Source organism: Hydractinia symbiolongicarpus, chromosome 2 (genome assembly GCF_029227915.1).
Source record: "Hydractinia symbiolongicarpus strain clone_291-10 chromosome 2, HSymV2.1, whole genome shotgun sequence".
In the NCBI taxonomy this organism is placed as follows: domain Eukaryota; kingdom Metazoa; phylum Cnidaria; class Hydrozoa; order Anthoathecata; family Hydractiniidae; genus Hydractinia; species Hydractinia symbiolongicarpus.
The window spans coordinates 17554148-17580768 of record NC_079876.1 but is presented as its reverse complement, the minus strand read 5'-3'; the positions used below and the strand labels follow the sequence as shown (position 1 = coordinate 17580768).

The 26621-nt window shown below is 40.3% G+C and overlaps 34 non-coding genes across 34 annotated transcripts; all 34 read right to left on the bottom strand.

Moving 5' to 3' along the window:
• Nucleotides 1-72, bottom strand: Trnag-ucc (transfer RNA glycine (anticodon UCC)). Its single transcript has one exon. It is a non-coding gene; the product is annotated as a tRNA-Gly (tRNA).
• Nucleotides 73-832: 760 nt separating this feature from the next.
• Nucleotides 833-904, bottom strand: Trnag-ucc (transfer RNA glycine (anticodon UCC)). The gene has a single exon. It is a non-coding gene; the product is annotated as a tRNA-Gly (tRNA).
• A 205-nt stretch (nucleotides 905-1109) lies between these two features.
• On the bottom strand, nucleotides 1110-1181 carry Trnag-ucc (transfer RNA glycine (anticodon UCC)). The gene has a single exon. It is a non-coding gene; the product is annotated as a tRNA-Gly (tRNA).
• Nucleotides 1182-1664: 483 nt separating this feature from the next.
• Nucleotides 1665-1736, bottom strand: Trnag-ucc (transfer RNA glycine (anticodon UCC)). The gene has a single exon. It is a non-coding gene; the product is annotated as a tRNA-Gly (tRNA).
• A 1314-nt stretch (nucleotides 1737-3050) lies between these two features.
• Nucleotides 3051-3122, bottom strand: Trnag-ucc (transfer RNA glycine (anticodon UCC)). Its single transcript has one exon. It is a non-coding gene; the product is annotated as a tRNA-Gly (tRNA).
• Nucleotides 3123-6636: 3514 nt separating this feature from the next.
• Trnag-ucc (transfer RNA glycine (anticodon UCC)) lies at nucleotides 6637-6708 on the bottom strand. The gene has a single exon. It is a non-coding gene; the product is annotated as a tRNA-Gly (tRNA).
• Nucleotides 6709-6913: 205 nt separating this feature from the next.
• Nucleotides 6914-6985, bottom strand: Trnag-ucc (transfer RNA glycine (anticodon UCC)). The gene has a single exon. It is a non-coding gene; the product is annotated as a tRNA-Gly (tRNA).
• A 759-nt stretch (nucleotides 6986-7744) lies between these two features.
• Trnag-ucc (transfer RNA glycine (anticodon UCC)) lies at nucleotides 7745-7816 on the bottom strand. Its single transcript has one exon. It is a non-coding gene; the product is annotated as a tRNA-Gly (tRNA).
• Nucleotides 7817-8853: 1037 nt separating this feature from the next.
• On the bottom strand, nucleotides 8854-8925 carry Trnag-ucc (transfer RNA glycine (anticodon UCC)). The gene has a single exon. It is a non-coding gene; the product is annotated as a tRNA-Gly (tRNA).
• Nucleotides 8926-9960: 1035 nt separating this feature from the next.
• Nucleotides 9961-10032, bottom strand: Trnag-ucc (transfer RNA glycine (anticodon UCC)). The gene has a single exon. It is a non-coding gene; the product is annotated as a tRNA-Gly (tRNA).
• A 758-nt stretch (nucleotides 10033-10790) lies between these two features.
• On the bottom strand, nucleotides 10791-10862 carry Trnag-ucc (transfer RNA glycine (anticodon UCC)). Its single transcript has one exon. It is a non-coding gene; the product is annotated as a tRNA-Gly (tRNA).
• A 758-nt stretch (nucleotides 10863-11620) lies between these two features.
• On the bottom strand, nucleotides 11621-11692 carry Trnag-ucc (transfer RNA glycine (anticodon UCC)). Its single transcript has one exon. It is a non-coding gene; the product is annotated as a tRNA-Gly (tRNA).
• A 758-nt stretch (nucleotides 11693-12450) lies between these two features.
• Trnag-ucc (transfer RNA glycine (anticodon UCC)) lies at nucleotides 12451-12522 on the bottom strand. Its single transcript has one exon. It is a non-coding gene; the product is annotated as a tRNA-Gly (tRNA).
• Nucleotides 12523-14111: 1589 nt separating this feature from the next.
• Nucleotides 14112-14183, bottom strand: Trnag-ucc (transfer RNA glycine (anticodon UCC)). The gene has a single exon. It is a non-coding gene; the product is annotated as a tRNA-Gly (tRNA).
• A 759-nt stretch (nucleotides 14184-14942) lies between these two features.
• On the bottom strand, nucleotides 14943-15014 carry Trnag-ucc (transfer RNA glycine (anticodon UCC)). The gene has a single exon. It is a non-coding gene; the product is annotated as a tRNA-Gly (tRNA).
• A 1038-nt stretch (nucleotides 15015-16052) lies between these two features.
• Nucleotides 16053-16124, bottom strand: Trnag-ucc (transfer RNA glycine (anticodon UCC)). Its single transcript has one exon. It is a non-coding gene; the product is annotated as a tRNA-Gly (tRNA).
• A 481-nt stretch (nucleotides 16125-16605) lies between these two features.
• On the bottom strand, nucleotides 16606-16677 carry Trnag-ucc (transfer RNA glycine (anticodon UCC)). Its single transcript has one exon. It is a non-coding gene; the product is annotated as a tRNA-Gly (tRNA).
• Nucleotides 16678-17160: 483 nt separating this feature from the next.
• Nucleotides 17161-17232, bottom strand: Trnag-ucc (transfer RNA glycine (anticodon UCC)). Its single transcript has one exon. It is a non-coding gene; the product is annotated as a tRNA-Gly (tRNA).
• Nucleotides 17233-17992: 760 nt separating this feature from the next.
• Nucleotides 17993-18064, bottom strand: Trnag-ucc (transfer RNA glycine (anticodon UCC)). Its single transcript has one exon. It is a non-coding gene; the product is annotated as a tRNA-Gly (tRNA).
• A 205-nt stretch (nucleotides 18065-18269) lies between these two features.
• On the bottom strand, nucleotides 18270-18341 carry Trnag-ucc (transfer RNA glycine (anticodon UCC)). The gene has a single exon. It is a non-coding gene; the product is annotated as a tRNA-Gly (tRNA).
• A 483-nt stretch (nucleotides 18342-18824) lies between these two features.
• Nucleotides 18825-18896, bottom strand: Trnag-ucc (transfer RNA glycine (anticodon UCC)). The gene has a single exon. It is a non-coding gene; the product is annotated as a tRNA-Gly (tRNA).
• A 483-nt stretch (nucleotides 18897-19379) lies between these two features.
• Trnag-ucc (transfer RNA glycine (anticodon UCC)) lies at nucleotides 19380-19451 on the bottom strand. The gene has a single exon. It is a non-coding gene; the product is annotated as a tRNA-Gly (tRNA).
• A 483-nt stretch (nucleotides 19452-19934) lies between these two features.
• Trnag-ucc (transfer RNA glycine (anticodon UCC)) lies at nucleotides 19935-20006 on the bottom strand. Its single transcript has one exon. It is a non-coding gene; the product is annotated as a tRNA-Gly (tRNA).
• Nucleotides 20007-20765: 759 nt separating this feature from the next.
• Nucleotides 20766-20837, bottom strand: Trnag-ucc (transfer RNA glycine (anticodon UCC)). The gene has a single exon. It is a non-coding gene; the product is annotated as a tRNA-Gly (tRNA).
• A 205-nt stretch (nucleotides 20838-21042) lies between these two features.
• On the bottom strand, nucleotides 21043-21114 carry Trnag-ucc (transfer RNA glycine (anticodon UCC)). Its single transcript has one exon. It is a non-coding gene; the product is annotated as a tRNA-Gly (tRNA).
• A 206-nt stretch (nucleotides 21115-21320) lies between these two features.
• Trnag-ucc (transfer RNA glycine (anticodon UCC)) lies at nucleotides 21321-21392 on the bottom strand. The gene has a single exon. It is a non-coding gene; the product is annotated as a tRNA-Gly (tRNA).
• A 205-nt stretch (nucleotides 21393-21597) lies between these two features.
• Nucleotides 21598-21669, bottom strand: Trnag-ucc (transfer RNA glycine (anticodon UCC)). The gene has a single exon. It is a non-coding gene; the product is annotated as a tRNA-Gly (tRNA).
• Nucleotides 21670-21875: 206 nt separating this feature from the next.
• Nucleotides 21876-21947, bottom strand: Trnag-ucc (transfer RNA glycine (anticodon UCC)). The gene has a single exon. It is a non-coding gene; the product is annotated as a tRNA-Gly (tRNA).
• Nucleotides 21948-22152: 205 nt separating this feature from the next.
• Nucleotides 22153-22224, bottom strand: Trnag-ucc (transfer RNA glycine (anticodon UCC)). Its single transcript has one exon. It is a non-coding gene; the product is annotated as a tRNA-Gly (tRNA).
• Nucleotides 22225-22707: 483 nt separating this feature from the next.
• Nucleotides 22708-22779, bottom strand: Trnag-ucc (transfer RNA glycine (anticodon UCC)). The gene has a single exon. It is a non-coding gene; the product is annotated as a tRNA-Gly (tRNA).
• Nucleotides 22780-23815: 1036 nt separating this feature from the next.
• On the bottom strand, nucleotides 23816-23887 carry Trnag-ucc (transfer RNA glycine (anticodon UCC)). The gene has a single exon. It is a non-coding gene; the product is annotated as a tRNA-Gly (tRNA).
• A 760-nt stretch (nucleotides 23888-24647) lies between these two features.
• Trnag-ucc (transfer RNA glycine (anticodon UCC)) lies at nucleotides 24648-24719 on the bottom strand. The gene has a single exon. It is a non-coding gene; the product is annotated as a tRNA-Gly (tRNA).
• A 760-nt stretch (nucleotides 24720-25479) lies between these two features.
• Nucleotides 25480-25551, bottom strand: Trnag-ucc (transfer RNA glycine (anticodon UCC)). Its single transcript has one exon. It is a non-coding gene; the product is annotated as a tRNA-Gly (tRNA).
• A 760-nt stretch (nucleotides 25552-26311) lies between these two features.
• On the bottom strand, nucleotides 26312-26383 carry Trnag-ucc (transfer RNA glycine (anticodon UCC)). The gene has a single exon. It is a non-coding gene; the product is annotated as a tRNA-Gly (tRNA).
• Nucleotides 26384-26621: the final 238 nt, after the last annotated feature.

The following is a 26621-nucleotide window of genomic DNA, read 5'->3' as shown; positions in this document are numbered from 1 at the left end:
TGCGTCGGCCGCGAATCGAACCCGGATCTATTGCTTGGAAGGCAACAATGCTAACCTTTACACCACCGACGCTGACAGCAGAATTGTTGGAGTTATTGCAGGTAAGGTATTTTCGCGATCAAAGTAAGGACATCTTTCGTATTATATGCACTTCCGCTGTGTCTGCACAACTTGACAACATTAGCTGGCAAAAACAAGTTGCCCTCCTAATCACCTTCAAAGGAGAACCCACACGTACAGAATTTAATAGACTAGAACATCATATCTAGCAGCCAAATGCGTCAACTGGGAATCGAACCCGGATATATTGCTTGTAAGGCAACAAGGCTAACCTTTACACCACCGACGCTGACAGCAGAATTGTTGGAGTTATTGCAGCTAAGGTATTTTCGCGATCAAAATAAGGACATCTTTCGTATTATATGCATTTCCCTTGTGTCTGCACAACTTGAAAACATTAGCTGGCAAAAACAAGTTGCCCTCCTAATCATCTTCAAAGGAGAATCCACACGTACAGAATTTAATAGACTAGAACATCATATCTAGCAGCCAAATGCGTCAACTGGGAAGTGAACCAGGATCTATTGCTTGGAAGACAAATTTAATAACTTTTACACCACGGATGCTGACAGCAGAATTGTTGGAGGTATTGCAGGTAAGGCACTTTCGCGATCAAAATAAGGGCATCCTTCGTATTATATGCATTTCCCTTGTGTCTCCACAACTTGAAAACATTAACTGTCCAAACAGAATTTACCCTCCTAATCACCTTCAAAGTAAAAACGACACGTACTGAATTTAATAGACTAGAACATGTAATCTAGCAGCCAAATGCGTCAGCCAGGAATCGAACCCGGATCTATTGCTTGGAAGGCAACAATGCTAACCTTTACACCACCCACGCTTTCACAAGAATTGTTGGAGTTTTACAGGTAAGGTACTTTCGCGATCAAAATAAGGGCATCTTTAGAATTATATGAATTTCCCTTGTGTCTTCACAACTTGAAAACATTAACTGTCCAAACAAAATTTGCCCTCCTAATCACCTTCAAAGTAGAAACGACATGTACTGAATTTAATAGACTAGAACATGTAATCTAGCAGCCAAATGCGTCGGCCGCGAATCGAACCCGGATCTATTGCTTGGAAGGCAACAATGCTAACCTTTACACCACCGACGCTGACAGCAGAATTGTTGGAGTTATTGCAGGTAAGGTATTTTCGCGATCAAAGTAAGGACATCTTTCGTATTATATGCATTTCCGCTGTGTCTGCACAACTTGACAACATTAGCTGGCAAAAACAAGTTGCCCTCCTAATTACCTTCAAAGGAGAATCCACACGTACAGAATTTAATAGACTAGAACATCATATCTAGCAGCCAAATGCGTCAACTGGGAAGTGAACCAGGATCTATTGCTTGGAAGACAAATTTAATAACTTTTACACCACCGACGCTGACAGCAGAATTGTTGGAGGTATTGCAGGTAAGGCACTTTCGCGATCAAAATAAGGGCATCCTTCGTATTATATGCATTTCCCTTGTGTCTCCACAACTTGAAAACATTAACTGTCCAAACAATATTTGCCCTGCTAATCACCTTCAAAGTAGAAACGACACGTACTGAATTTAATAGACTAGAACATGTAATCCAGCAGCGAAATGCGTCGGCCGGGAATCGAACCCGGATCGATTGCTTGGAAGGCAACAATGCAAACCTTTACACCACCGACGCTGGCAGCAGAATTGTTGGAGTTATTGCAGGTAAGGTATTTTGGCGATCAAAGTAAGGACATTTTTCATATTATATGCATTTTTCTAATGTCTTTACAACTTGAAAACATTAGCTGGCAAAAACAAGTTGCCCTCCTAATCATCTACAAAGGAGAACGCACACGTACAGAATTTAATAGACTAGAACATCATATCTATCAGCCAAATGCGTCAACTGGGAATCGAGCCCGGATCTATTGCTTGGAAGGCAACAATACTAACCTTTACACCACCGACGCTGACAGCATAATTGTTGGAATTGTGACAGGTAAGGAACTTTCGCGATCAAAATAAGGGCATCTTTCGCATTATATGCATTTCCCTTGTGTATTCTTAACTTGAAAACATTAAGTGTCAAAGAAAATTTGCCCTCCTAATTATCTTTTAAGTAGGAACCACAAGAACTGAATTTAATAGACTAGAACATGAAATCTATCGGCCAGATGTGTCGGCCAGGAATCGAACCCGGATCTATTGCTTGGAAGCCAACAATGCTAACCTTTACACCACCGACGCTGACAGCAGAATTGTTGGAGTTATGACAGGTAAGGTACTTTGGCGATCAAAATAAGGGCATCTTACGTATTATATGCACTTCCCTTGTGTCTTCACAACTTGAAAACATTAACTGTCCAAACAAAATTTGTCCTCCTAATCATCTTTTAAGTAGGAACCACAAGAACTGAATTTAACAGACTAGAACATGAAATCTAGCAGCCAAATGAGTCGGCCAGGAATCGAAACCGGATCTATTGCTTGGAAGGCAACAATACTAACCTTTACACCACCGACCCTGACAGCAGAATTGTTGGAGTTATTGCAGGTAAGGTACTTTCGCGATCAAAATAAAGGCATCTTTCGTATTATATGCACTTCCCTTGTGTCTTCACAACTTGAAAACATTAAGTGTCAAATAAAATTTGTCCTCCTAATCTTCTTCAAAGAAGAAACCACACGTACTGAATTTAATAGACTAGAAAATGAAATCTAGCTGCCAAATGCGTCAAATTGGAAGTGAACCAGGATCTATTGCTTGGAAGACAAAAATCCTATCTTTTACACCACCGACTCTGACAGCATAATTGTTGGAGTTGTGACAGGTAAGGTACTTTCGCGATCAAAATAAGGGAATCTTTCGCATTATATGCATTTCCCTTGTGTATTCACCACTTGAAAACATTAAGTGTCAAAAAAAATTTGCCCTCCTGAACATCTTCAAAGTAGAAACGACACGTACTGAATTTAATAGACTAGAACATGTAATCTAGTAGCGAAATGCGTCGGCCGGGAATCGAACCCGGATCTATTGCTTGGAAGGCAACAATGCTAACCTTTACACCACCGACGCTGACAGAAGAATTGTTGGAGTTATTACAGGTAAGGTACTTTCGCGATCAAAATAAGGGCATCTTTAGTATTATATGCATTTCCCTTGCGTCTTCACAACTTGAAAACATTTTGTGGTAAAAACAAGTTGCCCTCCTAATAATCTTCAAAGGAGAACCACACGTACACAATTTAATATACTAAAACATCAAATCTAGCAGCCAAATGGGTCGGCCGGAATCGAAACCGGATATATTGCTTGGAAGGCAACAATGCTAACCTTTACACCACCGCCGGTGGCAGCAGAATTGTTGGAGTTATTGCAGGTAAGGTACTTTCGCGAGCAAAGTAAGGACATCTTTCGTAATATATGCATTTCCCTTGTGTTTGCACAACTTGAAAACATTAGCTGGCAAAAACAAGTTGCCCTCCTAATCATCTTCAAAGGAGAACCCACACGTACAGAATTTAATAGACTAAAACATCATATCTAGCAGCCAAATGCGTCAACTGGGAAGTGAACCAGGATCTATTGCTTGGAAGACAAATTTAATAACTTTTACACCACCGACGCTGACAGCAGAATTGCTGGAGGTATTGCAGGTAAGGCACTTTCACGATCAAAATAAGGGCATCCTTCGCATTATATGCATTTCCCTTGTGTCTGCACAACTTCAAAACATTAGCTGGCACAAAAAATTTGTCCTCCTAATCATCTTTTAAGTAGGAATCACAAGAACTGAATTTATTAGACTAGAACATGAAATCTAACAGCCAAATGCGTCGGCCAGGAATCGAACCCGGATCTCTTGCTCGGAAGGCAACAATACTAACCTTTACACCACCGACGCTGACAGCATAATTGTTGGAGTTGTGACAGGTAAGGTACTTTCGCGATCAAAAAAAGGGAATCTTTCGCATTATATGCATTTCCCTTGTGTATTCACAACTTGAAAACATTAAGTGCCCAAAGAAAATTTGCCCTCCTAATCACCTTCAAAGTAGAAACGACACGTACTGAATTTAATAGACTAGAACATCATATCTAGCAGCCAAATGCGTCAACTGGGAATCGAACCCGGATATATTGCTTGGAAGGCAACAATGCTAACCTTTACACCACCGACGCTGACAGCAGAATTGTTGGAGTTATTGCAGGTAAGGTATTTTCGCGATCAAAGTAAGGACATCTTTCGTATTATATGCATTTCCCTTGTGTCTGCACAACTTGAAAACATTAGCTGGCAAAAACAAGTTGCCCTCCTAATCATCTTCAAAGGAGAACCCATACGTACAGAATTTAATAGACTAGAACATCATATCTAGCAGCCAAATGCGTCAACTGGGAATCGAACCCGGATATATTGCTTGGAAGGCAGCAATGCTAACCTTTACACCACCGACGCTGACAGAATAATTGTTGGAGTGGTGACAGGTAAGGTACTTTCGCGATCAAAATAAGGGCATCTTCCGTTTTATATGCATTTCCCTTGTGTATTCTTAACTTGAAAACATTAAGTGTCAAAAAAAATTTGCCCTCCTAATTATCTTTTAAGTAGGAACCACAAGAACTGAATTTAATAGACTAGAACATAAAATCTAGCGGCCAAATGTGTCGGCCAGGAATCGAACCCGGATCTATTGCTTGGAAGCCAACAATGCTTACATTTACACCAATTGTTGGAGTTGTGACAGGTAAGGTACTTTCGCGATCAAAATAAGGGCATCTTCCGTTTTATATGCATTTCCCTTGTGTATTCTTAACTTGAAAACATTAAGTGTCAAAAAAAATTTGCCCTCCTAATCATCTTTTAAGTAGGAACCACAAGAACTGAATTTAACAGACTAGAACATGAAATCTAGCAGCCAAATGAGTCGGCCAGAAATCGAAACCGGATCTATTGCTTGGAAGGCAACAATACTAACCTTTACACCACCGACGCTGGCAGCAGAATTGTTGGAGTTATTGCAGGTAAGGTACTTTCGCGATCAAAATAAGGGCATCTTTCGTATTATATGCACTTCCCCTGTGTCTTCACAACTTGAAAACATTAAGTGTCAAATAAAATTTGTCCTCCTAATCTTCTTCAAAGAAGAAACCACACGTACTGAATTTAATAGACTAGAAGATGAAATCTAGCAGCCAAATGCGTCAAATTGGAAGTGAACCAGGATCTATTGCTTAGAAGACAAAAATACTATCTTTTACACCACCGACTCTGACAGCAGAATTGTGGGAGTTAATGCAGGTTAGGTACTTTTGCATTCAAAATAAGGGCATCTTTTGTGTTTTATGCATTTCCCTTGTGTCTTCACAACTTGAAAACATTAACTGTCCAAACAAAATTTGCCCTCCTAATCACCTTCAAAGTGGAAACCACACGTACTCAATTTAATAGACTAGAACATGTAATCTAGCAGCCAAATTCGTCCGCCGGGAATCGAACCCGGATCTTTTTGTTTGGAAAGCAACAATGCTAACCTTTACACCACCGACGCTGACAAAAGAATTGTTGGAGTTATTGCAGGTAAGGTACTTTGAAAATCAAAGTAAGGGCATCTTTCATACTATATGCATTTCCCTTATGCCGTCACAACTTGAAAGCATTAACTGGCAAAAACAATTTGCCCTCCTAATCATCTTCAAAGAAAAAACCACACGTACTAAATTTGATAGACTAGAACATGAAATCTAGCAGCCAAATGCGTCAAATTGGAAGTGAACCAGGATGTATTGCTTGGAAGACAAAAATGCTATCTTTTACACCACCGACTCTGACAGAAGAATTGTTGGAGTTAATGCAGGTAAGGTACTTTTGCAATCAAAATAAGGGCATCTTTCGTGTTTTATGCATTTCCCTTGTGTCTTCACAACTTGAAAATATATTCTGGCAAAAACAAGTTGCCCTCCTAATCATCTTCAAAGGAGAACCCACACGTACACAATTTAATAGACTAGAACATCAAAACAAGCAGCCAAATGGGTCGGCCGGAATCGAAACCGGATCTATTGCTTGGAAGGCAACAATACTAACCTTTACACCACCGCCTGAGGCAGCAGAATTGTTGGAGTTATTGCAGGTAAGATACTTTCGCGATCGAAATAAGGGCATCTTTCGTATTATATGCACTTCCCTTGTGCTTTCGCAACTTGAAAACATTAACTGTCCAAACAAAATTTGCCTTCCTAATCACCTTCAAAGTAGAAACGACACGTACTGAATTTAATAGACTAGAACATGTAGTCTAGCAGCCAAATGCGTCGGCCGGGAATCGAACCCGGATCTATTGCTTGGAAGGCAACAATACTAACCTTTACACCACCGCCGGTGGCAGCAGAATTGTTGGAGTTATTGCAGGTAAGGTACTTTCGCGATCTAAATAAGGGCATCTTTCGTATTATATGCATTTCCCTTGTGTCTTCACAACTTGAAAATATTAACTGTCCAAACAAAATTTGCCTTTCTAATCATCTTCAAAGTAGAAACGACACGTACTGAATTTAATAGACTAGAACATGTAATCTCGTAGCGAAATGCGTCGGCCGGGAATCGAACCCGGATCTATTGCTTGGAAGGCAACAATGCTAACTTTTACACCACCGACGCTGACAGAAGTATTGTTGGAGTTATTACAGGTAAGGTACTTTCGCGATCAAAATAAGGGCATCTTTAGAATTATATGCATTTCCCTTGTGTCTTCACAACTTGAAAACAATAAGTGTCAAAAAAAATTTGTCCTCCTAATCATCTTTTAAGTAGGAACCACAAAAACTGAATTTAATAGACTAGAACATGAAATCTAACAGCCAAATGCGTCGGCCGGGAATCGAACCCGGATCTATTGCTTGGAAGGCCACAATGCTAATCTTTACACCACCGACGCTGACAGCAGAATTGTTGGAGTTATTGCAGGTAAGGTACTTTCGCGATCAAAGTAAGGACATCTTTCGTATTGTATGCATTTCCCTTGTGTCTTCACAACTTGAAAATATATTCTGGCAAAAACAAGTTGCCCTCCTAATCATCTTCAAAGGAGAACCCACACGTACACAATTTAATAGACTAGAACATCAAAACAAGCAGCCAAATGGGTCGGCCGGAATCGAAACCGGATCTATTGCTTGGAAGGCAACAATACTAACCTTTACACCACCGCCTGAGGCAGCAGAATTGTTGGAGTTATTGCAGGTAAGATACTTTCGCGATCGAAATAAGGGCATCTTTCGTATTATATGCACTTCCCTTGTGCTTTCGCAACTTGAAAACATTAACTGTCCAAACAAAATTTGCCTTCCTAATCACCTTCAAAGTAGAAACGACACGTACTGAATTTAATAGACTAGAACATGTAGTCTAGCAGCCAAATGCGTCGGCCGGGAATCGAACCCGGATCTATTGCTTGGAAGGCAACAATACTAACCTTTACACCACCGCCGGTGGCAGCAGAATTGTTGGAGTTATTGCAGGTAAGGTACTTTCGCGATCAAAATAAGGGCATCTTTCGTATTATAAGCACTTCCCTTGTGTTTCACAACTTGAAAACATTAACTGTCCAAACAAAATTTGCCTTCCTAACCATCTTCAAAGTAGAAACGACACGTACTTAATTTAATAGACTAGAACATGTAATCTAGTAGCGATATGCGTCGGCCGGGAATCGAACCCGGATCTATTGCTTGGAAGGCAACAATGCTAACCTTTACACCACCGACGCTGACAGAGGTATTGTTGGAGTTATTACAGGTAAGGTACTTTCGCGATCAAAATAAGGGCATCTTTAGAATTATATGCATTTCCCTTGTGTCTTCACAACTTGAAAACAATAAGTGTCAAAAAAAATTTGTCCTCCTAATCATCTTTAAAGTAGGAACCACAAAAACTGAATTTAATAGACTAGAACATGAAATCTAACAGCCAAATGCTTCAGCCGGGAATCGAAACCGGATCTACTGCTTGGAAGGCCACAATGCTAATCTTTACACCACCGACGCTGACAGCAGAATTGTTGGAGTTATTGCAGGTAAGGTACTTTCGCGATCAAAGTAAGGACATCTTTCGTATTATATGCATTTCCCTTGTGTCTTCACAACTTGGAAATATTTTCTGGCAAAAACAAGTTGCCTTCCTAATCATCTTCAAAAGAGAACCCACACGTACACAATTTAATAGACTAGTACATCAAAACAAGCAGCCAAATGGGTCGGCCGGAATCGAAACCGGATCTATTTCTTGGAAGGCAACAATACTAACCTTTACACCACCGTCGGTGGCAGCAGAATTGTTGGAGTTATTGCAGGTAAGGTACTTTCGCGATCAAAATAAGGGCATCTTTCGTATTATATGCACTTCCCTTGTGTTTTCACAACTTGAAAACATTAACTGTCCAAACAAAATTTGCCTTCCTAATCACCATCAAAGTAGAAACGACACGTACTGAATTTAATAGACTAGAACATGTAGTCTAGCAGCCAAATGCGTCGGCCGGGAATCGAATCCGGATCTATTGCTTGGAAGGCAACAATACTAACCTTTACACCACCGCCGGTGGCAGCAGAATTGTTGGAGTTATTGCAGGTAAGGTACTTTCGCGATCAAAATAAGGGCATCTTTCGTATTATATGCACCTCCCTTGTGTTTTCACAACTTGAAAATATTAACTGTCCAAACAAAATTTGCCTTCCTAATCATCTTCAAAGTAGAAACGACACGTACTGAATTTAATAGACTAGAACATGTAATCTAGTAGCGATATGCGTCGGCCGGGAATTGACCCCGGATCTATTGCTTGGAAGGCAACAATGCTAACCTTTACACCACCGACGCTGACAGAAGTATTGTTGGAGTTATTACAGGTAAGGTATTTACGCGATCAAAATAAGGGCATCTTTAGAATTATATGCATTTCCCTTGTGTCTTCACAACTTGAAAACAATAAGTGTCAAAAAAATTTGTCCTCCTAATCATCTTTTAAGTAGGAACCACAAAAACTGAATTTAATAGACTAGAACATGAAATCTAACAGCCAAATGCTTCAGCCGGGAATCGAACCCGGATATACTGCTTGGAAGGCCACAATGCTAATCTTTACACCACCGACGCTGACAGCAGAATTGTTGGAGTTATCGCAGGTAAGGTACTTTCGCGATCAAAGTAAGGACATCTTTCGTATTATATGCATTTCCCTTGTGTCTTCACAACTTGGAAATATTTTCTGGCAAAAACAAGTTGCCCTCCTAATCATCTTCAAAGGGGAACCCACACGTACACAATTTAATAGACTAGAACATCAAAACAAGCAGCCAAATGGGTCGGCCGGAATCGAAACCGATCTATTTCTTGGAAGGCAACAATACTAACCTTTACACCACCGCCGGTGGCAGCAGAATTGTTGGAGTTATTGCAGGTAAGGTACTTTCGCGATCAAAATAAGGGCATCTTTCGTATTATATGCACTTCCCTTGTGTTTTCACAACTTGAAAACATTAACTGTCCAAACAAAATTTGCCTTCCTAATCACCATCAAAGTAGAAACGACACGTACTGAATTTAATAGACTAGAACATGTAGTCTAGCAGCCAAATGCGTCGGCCGGGAATCGAATCCGGATCTATTGCTTGGAAGGCAACAATACTAACCTTTACACCACCGCCGGTGGCAGCAGAATTGTTGGAGTTATTGCAGGTAAGGAACTTTCGCGATCAAAATAAGGGCATCTTTCGTATTATATGCACCTCCCTTGTGTTTTCACAACTTGAAAATATTAACTGTCCAAACAAAATTTGCCTTCCTAATCATCTTCAAAGTAGAAACGACACGTACTGAATTTAATAGACTAGAACATGTAATCTAGTAGCGATATGCGTCGGCCGGGAATTGAACCAGGATCTATTGCTTGGAAGGCAACAATGCTAACCTTTACACCACCGACGCTGACAGAAGTATTGTTGGAGTTATTACAGGTAAGGTACTTACGCGATCAAAATAAGGGCATCTTTAGAATTATATGCATTTCCCTTGTGTCTTCACAACTTGAAAACAATAAGTGTCAAAAAAATTTGTCCTCCTAATCATCTTTTAAGTAGAAACCACAAAAACTGAATTTAATAGACTGGAACATGAAATCTAACAGCCAAATGCTTCAGCCGGGAATCGAACCCGGATCTACTACTTGGAAGGCCACAATGCTAATCTTTACACCACCGACGCTGACAGCAGAATTGTTGGAGTTATTGCAGGTAAGGTACTTTTGCGATCAAAGTAAGGACATTTTTCGTATTATATGCATTTCCCTTGTGTCTTCACAACTTGGAAATATTTTCTGGCAAAAACAAGTTGCCCTCCTAATCATCTTCAAAGGAGAACCCACACGTACACAATTTAATAGACTAGAACATCAAAACAAGCAGCCAAATGGGTCGGCCGGAATCGAAACCGGATCTATTTCTTGGAAGGCAACAATACTAACCTTTACACCACCGCCGGTGGCAGCAGAATTGTTGGAGTTATTGCAGGTAAGGTACTTTCGCGATCAAAATAAGGGCATCTTTCGTATTATATGCACTTCCCTTGTGTTTTCACAACTTGAAAACATTAACTGTCCAAACAAAATTTGCCTTCCTAACCATCTTCAAAGTAGAAACGACACGTACTTAATTTAATAGACTAGAACATGTAATCTAGTAGCGATATGCGTCGGCCGGGAATCGAACCCGGATCTATTGCTTGGAAGGCAACAATGCTAACCTTTACACCACCGACGCTGACAGAGGTATTGTTGGAGTTATTACAGGTAAGGTACTTTCGCGATCAAAATAAGGGCATCTTTAGAATTATATGCATTTCCCTTGTGTCTTCACAACTTGAAAACAATAAGTGTCAAAAAAATTTGTCCTCCTAATCATCTTTTAAGTAGGAACCACAAAAACTGAATTTAATAGACTAGAACATGAAATCTAACAGCCAAATGCTTCAGCCGGGAATCGAACCCGGATCTACTGCTTGGAAGGCCACAATGCTAATCTTTACACCACCGACGCTGACAGCAGAATTGTTGGAGTTATTGCAGGTAAGGTACTTTTGCGATCAAAGTAAGGACATCATTCGTATTATATGCATTTCCCTTGTGTCTTCACAACTTGGAAATATTTTCTGGCAAAAACAAGTTGCCCTCCTAATCATCTTCAAAGGAGAACCCACACGTACACAATTTAATAGACTAGAACATCAAAACAAGCAGCCAAATGGGTCGGTCGGAATCGAAACCGGATCTATTTCTTGGAAGGCAACAATACTAACCTTTACACCACCGCCGGTGGCAGCAGAATTGTTGGAGTTATTGCAGGTAAGGTACTTTCGCGATCAAAATAAGGGCATCTTTCGTATTATATGCACTTCCCTTGTGTTTTCACAACTTGAAAACATTAACTGTCCAAACAAAATTTGCCTTCCTAACCATCTTCAAAGTAGAAACGACACGTACTTAATTTAATAGACTAGAACATGTAATCTAGTAGCGATATGCGTCGGCCGGGAATCGAACCCGGATCTATTGCTTGGAAGGCAACAATGCTAACCTTTACACCACCGACGCTGACAGAGGTATTGTTGGAGTTATTACAGGTAAGGTACTTTCGCGATCAAAATAAGGGCATCTTTAGAATTATATGCATTTCCCTTGTGTCTTCACAACTTGAAAACAATAAGTGTCAAAAAAATTTGTCCTCCTAATCATCTTTTAAGTAGGAACCACAAAAACTGAATTTAATAGACTAGAACATGAAATCTAACAGCCAAATGCTTCAGCCGGGAATCGAACCCGGATCTACTGCTTGGAAGGCCACAATGCTAATCTTTACACCACCGACGCTGACAGCAGAATTGTTGGAGTTATTGCAGGTAAGGTACTTTTGCGATCAAAGTAAGGACATCATTCGTATTATATGCATTTCCCTTGTGTCTTCACAACTTGGAAATATTTTCTGGCAAAAACAAGTTGCCCTCCTAATCATCTTCAAAGGAGAACCCACACGTACACAATTTAATAGACTAGAACATCAAAACAAGCAGCCAAATGGGTCGGTCGGAATCGAAACCGGATCTATTTCTTGGAAGGCAACAATACTAACCTTTACACCACCGCCGGTGGCAGCAGAATTGTTGGAGTTATTGCAGGTAAGGTACTTTCGCGATCAAAATAAGGGCATCTTTCGTATTATATGCACTTCCCTTGTGTTTTCACAACTTGAAAACATTAACTGTCCAAACAAAATTTGCCTTCCTAACCATCTTCAAAGTAGAAACGACACGTACTTAATTTAATAGACTAGAACATGTAATCTAGTAGCGATATGCGTCGGCCGGGAATCGAACCCGGATCTATTGCTTGGAAGGCAACAATGCTAACCTTTACACCACCGACGCTGACAGAGGTATTGTTGGAGTTATTACAGGTAAGGTACTTTCGCGATCAAAATAAGGGCATCTTTAGAATTATATGCATTTCCCTTGTGTCTTCACAACTTGAAAACAATAAGTGTCAAAAAAATTTGTCCTCCTAATCATCTTTTAAGTAGGAACCACAAAAACTGAATTTAATAGACTAGAACATGAAATCTAACAGCCAAATGCTTCAGCCGGGAATCGAACCCGGATCTACTGCTTGGAAGGCCACAATGCTAATCTTTACACCACCGACGCTGACAGCAGAATTGTTGGAGTTATTGCAGGTAAGGTACTTTTGCGATCAAAGTAAGGACATCTTTCGTATTATATGCATTTCCCTTGTGTCTTCACAACTTGGAAATATTTTCTGGCAAAAACAAGTTGCCCTCCTAATCATCTTCAAAAGAGAACCCACACGTACACAATTTAATAGACTAGTACATCAAAACAAGCAGCCAAATGGGTCGGCCGGAATCAAAACCGGATCTATTTCTTGGAAGGCAACAATACTAACCTTTACACCACCGCCGGTGGCAGCAGAATTGTTGGAGTTATTGCAGGTAAGGTACTTTCGCGATCAAAATAAGGGCATCTTTCGTATTATATGCACTTCCCTTGTGTTTTCACAACTTGAAAACATTAACTGTCCAAACAAAATTTGCCTTCCTAATCATCTTCAAAGTAGAAACGACACGTACTGAATTTAATAGACTAGAACATGTAATCTAGTAGCGATATGCGTCGGCCGGGAATCGAACCCGGATCTATTGCTTGGAAGGCAACAATGCTAACCTTTACAACACTGACGCTGACAGAAGTATTGTTGGAGTTATTACAGGTAAGGTACTTTCGCCATCAAAATAAGGGCATTTTTAGAATTATATGCATTTTCCTTGTGTCTTCACAGATTGAAAACAATAAGTGTAAAAAAAAATTGGTCCTCCTATTCATGTTTTAAGTAGGAACCACAAAAACTGAATTTAATAGACTAGAACATGAAATCTAACAGCCAAATGCTTCAGCCGGGAATCGAACCCGGATCTACTGCTTGGAAGGCCACAATGCTAATCTTTACACCACCGAAGCTGACAGCAGAATTGTTGGAGTTATTGCAGGTAAGGTACTTTCGCGATCAAAGTAAGGACATCTTTCGTATTATATGCATTTACCTTGTGTCTTCACAACTTGGAAATATTTTCTGGCAAAAACAAGTTGCCCTCCTAATCATCTTCAAAGGAGAACCCACACGTACACAATTTAATAGACTAGAACATCAAAACAAGCAGCCAAATGGGTCGGCCGGAATCGAAACCGGATCTATTTCTTTGAAGGCAACAATACTAACCTTTACACCACCGCCGGTGGCAGCAGAATTGTTGGAGTTATTGCAGGTAAGGTACTTTCGCGATCAAAATAAGGGCATCTTTCGTATTATATGCACTTCCCTTGTGTTTTCATAACTTGAAAACATTAACTGTCCAAACAAAATTTGCCTTCCTAATCATCTTCAAAGTAGAAACGACACGTACTGAATTTAATAGACTAGAACATGTAATCTAGTAGCGATATGCGTCGGCCGGGAATCGAACCCGGATCTATTGCTTGGAAGGCAACAATGCTAACCTTTACACCACCGACGCTGACAGAAGTATTGTTGGAGTTATTACAGGTAAGGTACTTTCGCGATCAAAATAAGGGCATCTTTAGAATTATATGCATTTCCCTTGTGTCTTCACAACTTGAAAACAATAAGTGTCAAAAAAAATTTGTCCTCCTAATCATCTTTTAAGTAGGAACCACAAAAACTGAATTTAATAGACTAAAACATGAATTCTAACAGCCAAATGCTTCAGCCGGGAATCGAATCCGGATCTACTGCTTGGAAGGCCACAATGCTAATCTTTACACCACCAACGCTGACAGCAGAATTGTTGGAGTTATTGCAGGTAAGGTACTTTCGCGATCAAAGTAAGGACATCTTTCGTATTATATGCATTTCCCTTGTGTCTTCACAACTTGGAAATATTTTCTGGCAAAAACAAGTTGCCCTCCTAATCATCTTCAAAGGAGAACCCACACGTACACAATTTAATAGACTAGAACATCAAAACAAGTAGCCAAATGGGTCCGCCAGAATCGAAACCGGATCTATTTCTTGGAAGGCAACAATACTAACCTTTACACCACCGCTGGTGGCAGCAGAATTGTTGGAGTTATTGCAGGTAAGGTACTTTCGCGATCAAAATAAGGGCATCTTTCGTATTATATGCACTTCCCTTGTGTTTTCACAACTTTAAAACATTAACTGTCCAAACAAAATTTGCCCTCCTAATCACCTGCAAAGTAGAAACGACACGTACTGATTTTAATAGACTAGAACATGTAGTCTAGCAGCCAAATGCGTCGGCCGGGAATCGAACCCGGATCTATTGCTTGGAAGGCAACAATGCTAACCTTTACACCACCGACGCTGACAGAAGTATTGTTGGAGTTATTACAGGTAAGGTACTTTCGCGATCAAAATAAGGGGATCTTTAGAATTATATGCATTTCCCTTGTCTCTTCACAACTTGAAAACAATAAGTGTCAAAAAAAAATTGTCCTCCTAATCATCTTTTAAGTAGGAACCACAAAAACTGAATTTAATAGACTAGAACATGAAATCTAACAGCCAAATGCGTTGGCCGGGAATCGAACCCGGATCTAATGCTTGGAAGGCCACAATGCTAATCTTTAAACCACCGACGCTGACAGCAGAATTGTTGGAGTTATTTCAGGTAAGGTACTTTCGCGATCAAAGTAAGGACATCTTTCGTATTTTATGCATTTCCCTTGTGTTTTCACAACTTGAAAACATAAACTGTCCAAACAAAATTTGCCTTCCTAATCACCTTCAAAGTAGAAACGACACGTACTGAATTTAATAGACTAGAACATGTAGTCTAGCAGCCAAATGCGTCGGCCGGGAATCGAATCGGGATCTATTACTTGGAAGGCAACAATGCTAACCTTTACACCACCGACGCTAACAGCAGAATTGTTGGAGTTATTGCAGGTAAGGTATTTTCGCGATCAAAGTAAGGACATCTTTCGTATTATATGCATTTCCCTTGTGTCTGCACAACTTGAAAACATTAGTTGGCAAAAACAAGTAGCCCTCCTAATCATCTTCAAAGGAGAACCCACACGTACATAATTTAATAGACTAGAACATCATATCTAGCAGCCAAATGCGTCAACTGGGAAGTGCACCAGGATCTATTGTTTGGAAGACAAAAGGAATAACTTTTACAACACCGACGCTGACAGAAGAATTGTTGGAGATATTGCAGGTAAGGCACTTTCGCGATTAAAATAAGGGCATCCTTCGTATTATATGCATTTCCCTTGTGTCTTCACAACTTGAAAACATTAACTGTCCAAACAATATTTTCCCTGCTAATCACCTTCAAAGTAGAAACGACACGTACTGAATTTAATAGACTAGAACATGTAATCTAGCAGCAAAATGCGTCGGCCGGGAATCAAACCCGGATCTATTGCTTGGAAGGCAACAATGCTAACCTTTACACCACCGACGCTGACAGAAGAATTGGTGGAGTTATTGCAGGTAAGGTACTTTAGCGATCAAAGTAAGGACATCTTTCGTATTATATGCATTTCCCTTGTGTCTTCACCACTTGAAAACATTTCCTGGCAAAAACAAGTTGCCCTCCTAATCATCTTCAAAGTAGAAACGACACGTACTGAATTTAATAGACTAGAACATGTAATCTAGTAGCGAAATGCGTCGGCCGGGAATCGAATCGGGATCTATTGCTTGGAAGGCAACAATGCTAACCTTTACACCACCGACGCTGGGAGCAGAATTGTTGGAGTTATTGCAGGTAAGGTATTTTCGCGATCAAGTAAGGACATCTTTCGTATTATATACATTTCCCTTGTGTCTGCTCAACTTGAAAACATTAGCTGGCAAAAATAAGTTGCCCTCCTAATCATCTTCAAAGTAGAAACGACACGTACTGAATTTAATAGACTAGGACATGTAGACTAGCAGCCAAATGCGTCGGCCGGGAATCGAACCTGGATCTATTGCTTGGAAGGCAACAATGCTAACCTTTACACCACCGACGCTGACAGAAGAATTGGTGGAGTTATTGCAGGTAAGGTACTTTCGCGATCAAAGTAAGGACATCTTTCGTATTATATGCATTTCCCTTGTGTCTTAACCACTTGAAAACATTTCCTGGCAAAAACAAGTTGCCCTCCTAATCATCTTCAAAGGAGAACCCACACGTACAGAATTTAATAGACTAGAACATCATATCTAGCAGCCAAATGCGTCAACTGGGAAGTGAACCAGGATCTATTGCTTGGAAGACAAAAATAATAACTTTTACACCACCGACGCTGACAGCAGAATTGTTGGAAGTATTGCAGGTAAGGCACTTTCGCGATCAAAGTAAGGACATCTTTCGTATTATATGCATTTCCCTTGTGTTTTCACAACTTGAAAACATTAACTGTCCAAACAAAATTTGCCCTCCTAATCACCTTTAAAGTAGAAACGACACGTACTGAATTTAATAGACTAGAACATGTAGCATAGCAGCCAAATGCGTCGGCCGGGAATCAAACCCGGATCTATTACTTGGAAGGCAACAATGCTAACCTTTACACCACCGACGCTGACAGGATAACTGTTGGAGTTATTACAGGTAAGGTACTTTCGCGATCAAAATAAGGGCATCTTTCGTATCACATGCATTTTTTTTGTGTCTTCACAACTTGAAAACATTAACTGTCCAAAAAAATTTGCCCTCCTAATCACCTTCAAAGCAAAAACAACACGTACGGAATTTAATAGACTAGAACATCTAATCAAGCGGCCAAATGCGTCCGCCGGGAATCGAATCGGGATCTATTGCTTGGAAGGCAACAATGCTAACATTTACACCACCGACGCTGACAGCAGAATTGTTGGAGTTATTGCAGGTAAGGTATTTTCGCGATCAAAGTAAGGACATCTTTCGTATTATATGCATTTCCCTTGTGTCTGCACAACTTGAAAACATTAGCTGGCAAAAACAAGTTGCCCTCCTAATCATCTTCAAGGGAGAACCCACACGTACAGAATTTAATAGACTAGAACATCATATCTAGCAGCCATATGCGTCACCTGGGAGGTGAACCAGGATCTATTGCTTGGAAGACAAAAATAATAACTTTTACACCACCGACGCTGACAGCAGAATTGTTGGAGGTATTGCAGGTAAGGCAATTTCGCGATCAAAATAAGGGCATCCTTCGCATTATATGCATTTCCCTTGTGTCTTCACAACTTGAAAACATTAACTGTCCAAACAATATTTGCCCTGCTAATCACCTTCAAAGTAGAAACGACACGTACTGAAATTAATAGACTAGAACATGTAATCTAGCAGCAAAATGCGTCGGCCGGGAATCAAACCCGGATCTATTGCTTGGAAGGCAACAATGCTAACCTTTACACCACCGACGCTGACAGAAGAATTGTTGGAGTTATTGCAGGTAAGGTACTTTCGCGATCAAAGTAAGGACATCTTTCGTATTATATGCATTTCCCTTGTGTCTTCACAACTTGAAAACATTTCCTGGCAAAAACAAGTTGCCCTCCTAATCATCTTCAAAGTAGAAACGACACGTACTGAATTTAATAGACTAGAACATGTAATCTAGTAGCGAAATGCGTCGGCCTGGAATCGAACCCGGATCTATTGCTTGGAAGGCAACAATGCTAACCTTTACACCACCGACGCTGACAGAAGAATTGTTGGAGTTATTACAGGTAAGGTACTTTCGCGATCAAAATAAGGGCATCTTTAGAATTATATGCATTTCCCTTGTGTCTTCACAACTTGAAAACAATAAGTGTCAAAAAAAATTTGTCCTCCTAATCATCTTTTAAATAAGAACCACAAAAACTGAATTTAATAGACTAGAACATGAAATCTAACAGCCAAATGCGTCGGCCGGGATTCGAACCCGGATGTATTGCTTGGAAGACCACAATGCTAATCTTTACACCACCGACGCTGACAGCAGAATTGTTAGAGGTATTGCAGGTAAGGCACTTTCGCGATCAAAGTAAGGACATCTTTCGTATTATATGCATTTCCCTTGTGTTTTCACAGCTTGAAAACACTAACTGTTCAAACAAAATTTGTCCTCCTAATCACCTTCAAAGTAGAAACGACACGTACTGAATTTAATAGACTAGAAAATGTAGTCTAGCAGCCAAATGCGTCGGCCGGGAATCGAACCCGGATCTATATCTTGGAAGGCAACAATGCTAACCTTTACACCACCGACGCTGACAGGATAATTGTTGGAGTTATTAGAGGTAAGGTACTTTCGCGATCAAAATAAGGGCATCTTTCGTATTACATGCATTTTTTTTGTGTCTTCACAACTTGAAAACATTAACTGTCCGAAAAAATTTGCCCTCCTAATCATCTTCAAAGGAGAACCCACACGTACAGAATTTAATAGACTAGAATATCATATCTAGCAGCCAAATGCGTCACCTGGGAAGTGAACCAGGATCTATTGCATGGAAGACAAAAATAATAACTTTTACACCACCGACGCTGACAGCAGAATTGTTGGAGATATTGCAGGTAAGGCACTTTCGCGATTAACATAAGGGCATCCTTCGTATTATATGGATTTCCCTTGTGTCTTCACATTTTGAAAACATCAACTGTCCAAACAATATTTGCCCTGCTAATCACCTTCAAAGTAGAAACGACACGTACTGAATTTAATAGACTAGAACATGTAATCTAGCAGCGAAATGCGTCGGCCGGGAATCGAACCCGGATCTATTGCTTGGAAGGCAACAATGCTAACCTTTACACCACCGACGCTGACAGAAGAATTGGTGGAGTTATTGCAGGTAAGGTACTTTCGCGATCAAAGTAAGGACATCTTTCGTATTATATGCATTTCCCTTGTGTCTTCACCACTTGAAAACATTTCCTGGCAAAAACAAGTTGCCCTCCTAATCATCTTCAAAGGAGAACCCACACGTACAGAATTTAATAGACTAGAACATCATATCTAGCAGCCAAATGCGTCAACTGGGAAGTGAACCAGGATCTATTGCTTGGAAGACAAAAATAATAACTTTTACACCACCGACGCTGACAGCAGAATTGTTGGAGGTATTGCAGGTAAGGCACTTTCGCGATCAAAATAAGGGCATCTTTCGTATTATATGCACTTCCCTTGTGCTTTCACAACTTGAAAACATTAACTCTCCAAACAAAATTTGCCCTCCTAATCACCTTCAAAGTAGAAACGACACGTACTGAATTTAATAGACTAGAACATATAGTCTAGCAGCCAAATGCGTCGGCCGGGAATCAAACCCGGATCTATTGCTTGGAAGGCAACAATGCTAACCTTTACACCACTGACGCTGACAGGATAATTGTTGGAGTTATTACAGGTAAGGTACTTTCGCGATCAAAATAAGGGCATCTTTCGTATTACATGCATTTTTTTTGTGTCTTCACAACTTGAAAACATTAACTGTCCAAAAAAGTTTGCCCTCGTAATCACCTTCAAAGCAAAAACAACACGTACGGAATTTAATAGACTAGAACATGTAATCTAGCGGATAAATGCGTCCGCCGGGAATCGAATCGGGATCTATTGCTTGGAAGGCACAATGCTAACATTTACACCACCGACGCTGACAGTAGAATTGTTGGAGTTATTGCAGGTAAGGTATTTTCGCGATCAAAGTAAGGACATCTTTCGTATTATATGCATTTCCCTTGTGTCTGCACAACTTGAAAACATTAGCTGGCAAAAACAAGTTGCCCTCCTAATCATCTTCAAAGGAGAACCCACACGTACAGAATTTAATAGACTAGAACATCATATCTAGCAGCCATATGCGTCACCTGGGAGGTGAACCAGGATCTATTGCTTGGAAGACAAAAATAATAACTTTTACACCACCGACGCTGACAGCAGAATTGTTGGAGGTATTGCAGGTAAGGCACTTTCGCGATCAAAATAAGGGCATCCTTCGCATTATATGCATTTCCCTTGTGTCTTCACAACTTGAAAACATTAACTGTCCAAACAATATTTGCCCTGCTAATCACCTTCAAAGTAGAAACGACACGTACTGAAATTAATAGACTAGAACATGTAATCTAGCAGCAAAATGCGTCGGCCGGGAATCAAACCCGGATCTATTGCTTGGAAGGCAACAATGCTAACCTTTACACCACCGACGCTGACAGAAGAATTGTTGGAGTTATTGCAGGTAAGGTACTTTCGCGATCAAAGTAAGGACATCTTTCGTATTATATGCATTTCCCTTGTGTCTTCACAACTTGAAAACATTTCCTGGCAAAAACAAGTTGCCCTCCTAATCCTCTTCAAAGTAGAAACGACACGTACTGAATTTAATAGACTAGAACATGTAATCTAGTATCGAAATGCGTCGGCCTGGAATCGAACCCGGATCTATTGCTTGGAAGGCAACAATGCTAACCCTTACACCACCGACGCTGACAGAAGAATTGTTGGAGTTATTACAGGTAAGGTACTTTCGCGATCAAAATTAGGGCATCTTTCGTATTACATGCATTTTTTTTGTGTCTTCACAACTTGAAAACATTAACTGTCCAAACAATATTTGCCCTGCTAATCACCTTCAAAGTAGAAACGACACGTACTGAAATTAATAGACTAGAACATGTAATCTAGCAGCGAAATGCGTCGGCCGGGAATCAAACCCGGATCGATTGCTTGGAAGGCAACAATGCTAACCTTTACACCACCGACGCTGACAGAAAAATTGCTGGAGTTATTGCAGGTAAGGTACTTTCGCGATCAAAGTAAGGACATATTTCGTATTATATGCATTTCCCTTGTGTCTTCACAACTTGAAAACATTTCCTGGCAAAAACAAGTTGCCCTCCTAATCATCTTCAAAGTAGAAACGACACGTACTGAATTTAATAGACTAGAAAATGTAATCTAGTAGCGAAATGCGTCGGCCTGGAATCGAACCCGGATCTATTACTTGGAAGGCAACAATGCTAACCCTTACACCACCGACGCTGACAGAAGAATTGTTGGAGTTATTACAGGTAAGGTACTTTCGCGATCAAAATTAGGGCATCTTTCGTATTACATGCATTTTTTTTGTGTCTTCACAACTTGAAAACATTAACTGTCCAAACAATATTTGCCCTGCTAATCACATTCAAAGTAGAAACGACACGTACTGAAATTAATAGACTAGAACATGTAATCTAGCAGCGAAATGCGTCGGCCGGGAATCAAACCCGGATCGATTGCTTGGAAGGCAACAATGCTAACCTTTACACCACCGACGCTGACAGAAAAATTGCTGGAGTTATTGCAGGTAAGGTACTTTCGCGATCAAAGTAAGGACATATTTCGTATTATATGCATTTCCCTTGTGTCTTCACAACTTGAAAACATTTCCTGGCAAAAACAAGTTGCCCTCCTAATCATCTTCAAAGTAGAAACGACACGTACTGAATTTAATAGACTAGAAAATGTAATCTAGTAGCGAAATGCGTCGGCCTGGAATCGAACCCGGATCTATTGCTTGGAAGGCAACAATGCTAACCTTTACACCACCGACGCTGACAGAAAGATTGTTGGAGTTATTACAGGTAAGGTACTTTCGCGATCAAAATAAGGGCATATTTAGAATTATATGAATTTCCCTTGTGTCTTCACAACTTGAAAACAATAAGTGTCAAAAAAAATTTGTCCTCCTAATCATCTTTTAAGTAGGAACCACAAAAACTGAATTTAATAGACTAGAACATGAAATCTAACAGCCAAATGCGTCGGCCGGGATTCGAACCCGGATGTATTGCTTGGAAGGCCACAATGCTAATCTTTACACCACCGACGCTGACAGCAGAATTGTTGGAGATATTGCAGGTAAGGCACTTTCGCGATTAAAGTAAGGACATCCTTCGTATTATATGCATTTCCCTTGTGTCTTCACAACTTGAAAACATTAACTGTCCAAACAATATTTGCCCTGCTAATCACCTTCAAAGTAGAAACGACACGTACTGAAATTAATAGACTAGAACATCTAGTCTAGCAGCCAAATGCGTCGGCCGGGAATCGAACCCGGATCTATTGCTTGGAAGGCAACAAAGCTAACCTTTACACCACCGACGCTGACAGGATAATTGTTGGAGTTATTAGAGGTAAGGTACTTTCGCGATCAAAAAAAGGGCATCTTTCGTATTACATTTTTTTTTTTTGTGTCTTCACAACTTGAAAACATTTCCTGGCAAAAACAAGTTGCCCTCCTAATCATCTTCAAAGTAGAAACGACACGTACTGAATTTATTAGACTAGAACTTGTAACCTAGTAGCGAAATGCGTCGGCCTGGAATCGAACCCGGATCTATTGCTTGGAAGGCAACAATGCTAACATTTACACCACCGACGCTGACAGCAGAATTGTTTGAGTTATTGCAGGTAAGGTATTTTCGCGATCAAAGTAAGGACATCTTTCGTATTATATGCATTTCCCTTGTGTCTGCAGAACTTGAAAACATTAGCTGGCAAAAACAAGTTGCCCTCCTAATCATCTTCAAAGGAGAACCCACACGTACAGAATTTAATAGACTAGAACATCATATCTAGCAGCCATATGCGTCACCTGGGAGGTGAACCTGGATCTATTGCTTGGAAGGCCACAATGCTAATCTTTACACCACCGACGCTGACAGCAGAATTGTTAGAGGTATTGCAGGTAAGGCACTTTCGCGATCAAAATAAGGGCATCTTTCGTATTACATGCATTTTTTTGTGTCTTCACAACTTGAAAACAATAACTGTCCAAAAAAATTTGCCCTCCTAATCATCATCAAAGGAGAACCCACACGTACAGAATTTAATAGACTAGAACATCATATCTAGCAGCCAAATGCGTCACCTGGGAAGTGAACCAGGATCTATTGCTTGAAAGACAAAAATAATAACTTTTACACCACCGACGCTGACAGCAGAATTGTTGGAGATATTGCAGGTAAGGCACTTTCGCGATTAAAATAAGGGCATCCTTCGTATTATATGCATTTCCCTTGTGTCTTCACAACTTGAAAACATCAACTGTCCAAACAATATTTGCCCTGATAATCACCTTCAAAGTAGAAACGACACGTACTGAATTTAATAGACTAGAACATGTAATCTAGCAGCGAAATGCGTCGGCCGGGAATCGAACCCGGATCTATTGCTTGGAAGGCAACAATGCTAACCTTTACACCACCGACGATGACAGAAGAATTGTTGGAGTTATTACAGGTAAGGTACTTTCGCGATCAAAATTAGGGCATCTTTCGTATTACATGCATTTTTTTTGTGTCTTCACAACTTGAAAACATTAACTGTCCAAAAAATTTTGCCCTCCTAATCACCTTCAAAGCAAAAACAACACGTACGGAATTTAATAGACTAGAACATGTAATCTAGCGGCGAAATGCGTCCGCCGGGAATCGAATCGCGATCTATTGCTTGGAAGGCAACAATGCTAACATTTACACCACCGACGCTGACAGCAGAATTGTTGGAGTTATTGCAGGTAAGGTATTTTCGCGATCAAAGTAAGGACATCTTTCGTATTATATGCATTTCCCTTGTGTCTGCACAACTTGAAAGCATTAGCTGGCAAAAACAAGTTGCCCTCCCAATCATCTTCAAAGGAGAACCCACACGTACAGAGTTTAATAGACTAGAACATCATATCTAAGAGCCATATGCGTCACCTGGGAGGTGAACCTGGATCTATTGCTTGGAAAGCCACAATGCTAACATTTACACCACCGACGCTGACAGCAGAATTGTTGGAGTTATTGCAGGTAAGGTACTTTCGCGATCAAAGTAAGGACATCTTTCGTATTATATGCATTTCCCTTGTGTCTTCACAACTTGAAAACATCAACTGTCCAAACAATATTTGCCCTGCTAATCACCTTCAAAGTAGAAACGACACGTACTGAATTTAATAGACTAGAACATGTAATCTAGCAGCGAATTGCGTCGGCCGGGAATCGAACCCGGATCTATTGCTTGGAAGGCAACAATGCTAACCTTTACACCACCGACGCTGACAGAAGAATTGGTGGAGTTATTGCAGGTAAGGTACTTTCGCGATCAAAGTAAGGACATCTTTCGTATTATATACATTTCCCTTGTGTCTTCACCACTTGAAAACATTTCCTGGCAAAAACAAGTTGCCCTCCTAATCATCTTCAAAGGAGAACCCACACGTACAGAATTTAATAGACTAGAACATCATATCTAGCAGCCAAATGCGTCAACTGGGAAGTGAACCAGGATCTATTGCTTGGAAGACAAAAATAATAACTTTTACACCACCGACGCTGACAGCAGAATTGTTGGAGGTATTGCAGGTAAGGTATTTTCGCGATCAAAGTAAGGACATCTTTCGTATTATATGCATTTCCCTTGTGTCTGCACAACTTGAAAACATTAGCTGGCAAAAACAAGTTGCCGTCCTAATCATCTTCAAAGGACAACCCACACGTACAGAATTTAATAGACTAGAACATCATATCTAGCAGCCATATGCGTCACCTGGAAGGTGAACCAGGATCTATTGCTTGGAAGACAAAAATAATAACTCTTACACCACCGACGCTGACAGCAGAATTGTTGAAGGTATTGCAGGTAAGGCACTTTCGCGATCAAAATAAGGGCATCCTTCGCATTATATGCATTTCCCTTGTGTCTTCACAACTTGAAAACATTAACTGTCCAAACAATATTTGCCCTGCTAATCACCTTCAAAGTAGAAACGACACGTACTGAAATTAATAGACTAGAACATGTAATCTAGGAGCGAAATGCGTCGGCCGGGAATCAAACCCGGATCTATTGCTTGGAAGGCAACAATGCTAACCCTTACACCACTGACGCTGACAGAAGAATTGTTGGAGTTATTGCAGGTAAGGTACTTTCGCTATCAAAGTAAGGACATCTTTCGTATTATATGCATTTCCCTTGTTTCTTCACAACTTGAAAACATTTCCTGGCAAAAACAAGTTGCCCTCCTAATCATCTTCAAAGTAGAAACGACATGTACTGAATTTAATAGACTAGAACATGTAATCTAGTAGCGAAGTGCGTCGGCCTGGAATCGAACCCGGATCTATTGCTTGGAAGGCAACAATGCTAACCTTCACACCACCGACGCTGACAGAAGAATTGTTGGAGTTATTACAGGTAAGGTACTTTCGCGATCAAAATAAGGGCATCTTTAGAATTATATGCATTTCCCTTGTGTCTTCAGAACTTGAAAACAATAAGTGTCAAAAAAAATTTGTCCTCCTAATCATCTTTTAAGTAGGAACCACAAAAACTGAATTTAATAGACTAGAACATGAAATCTAACAGCCAAATGCTTCGGCCGGGATTCGAACCCGGATGTATTGCTTGGAAGGCCACAATGCTAATCTTTACACCACCGACGCTGACAGCAGAATTGTTGGAGGTATTGCAGGTAAGGCACTTTCGCGATCAAAATAAGGGCATCCTTCGTATTATATGCATTTCCCTTGTGTCTTCACAACTTGAAAGCATTAACTGTCCAAACAAAATTTGCCCTGCTAATCACCTTCAAGGTAGAAATGACACGTACTAAATTTAATAGACTAGAACATGTAATTTAGTAGCGATATGCATCGGCCGGGAATCGAACCCGGATCTATTGCTTGGAAGGCAACAATGCTAACCTTTACACCACCGACGCTGACAAAAGAATTGTTGGAGTTATTACAGTTAAGGTACTTTCGCGATCAAAATAAGGGCATCTTTAGAATTATATGCATTTGCCTTGTGTCTTCACAACTTGAAAACTATAAGTGTCAAAAAAAATTGGCCCTCCTAATCATCTTTTAAGTAGGAACCACAAAAACTGAATTTAATAGACTAGAACATGAAATCTAACAGCCAAATGCGTCGGCCGGGAATCAAACCCGGATCTATTG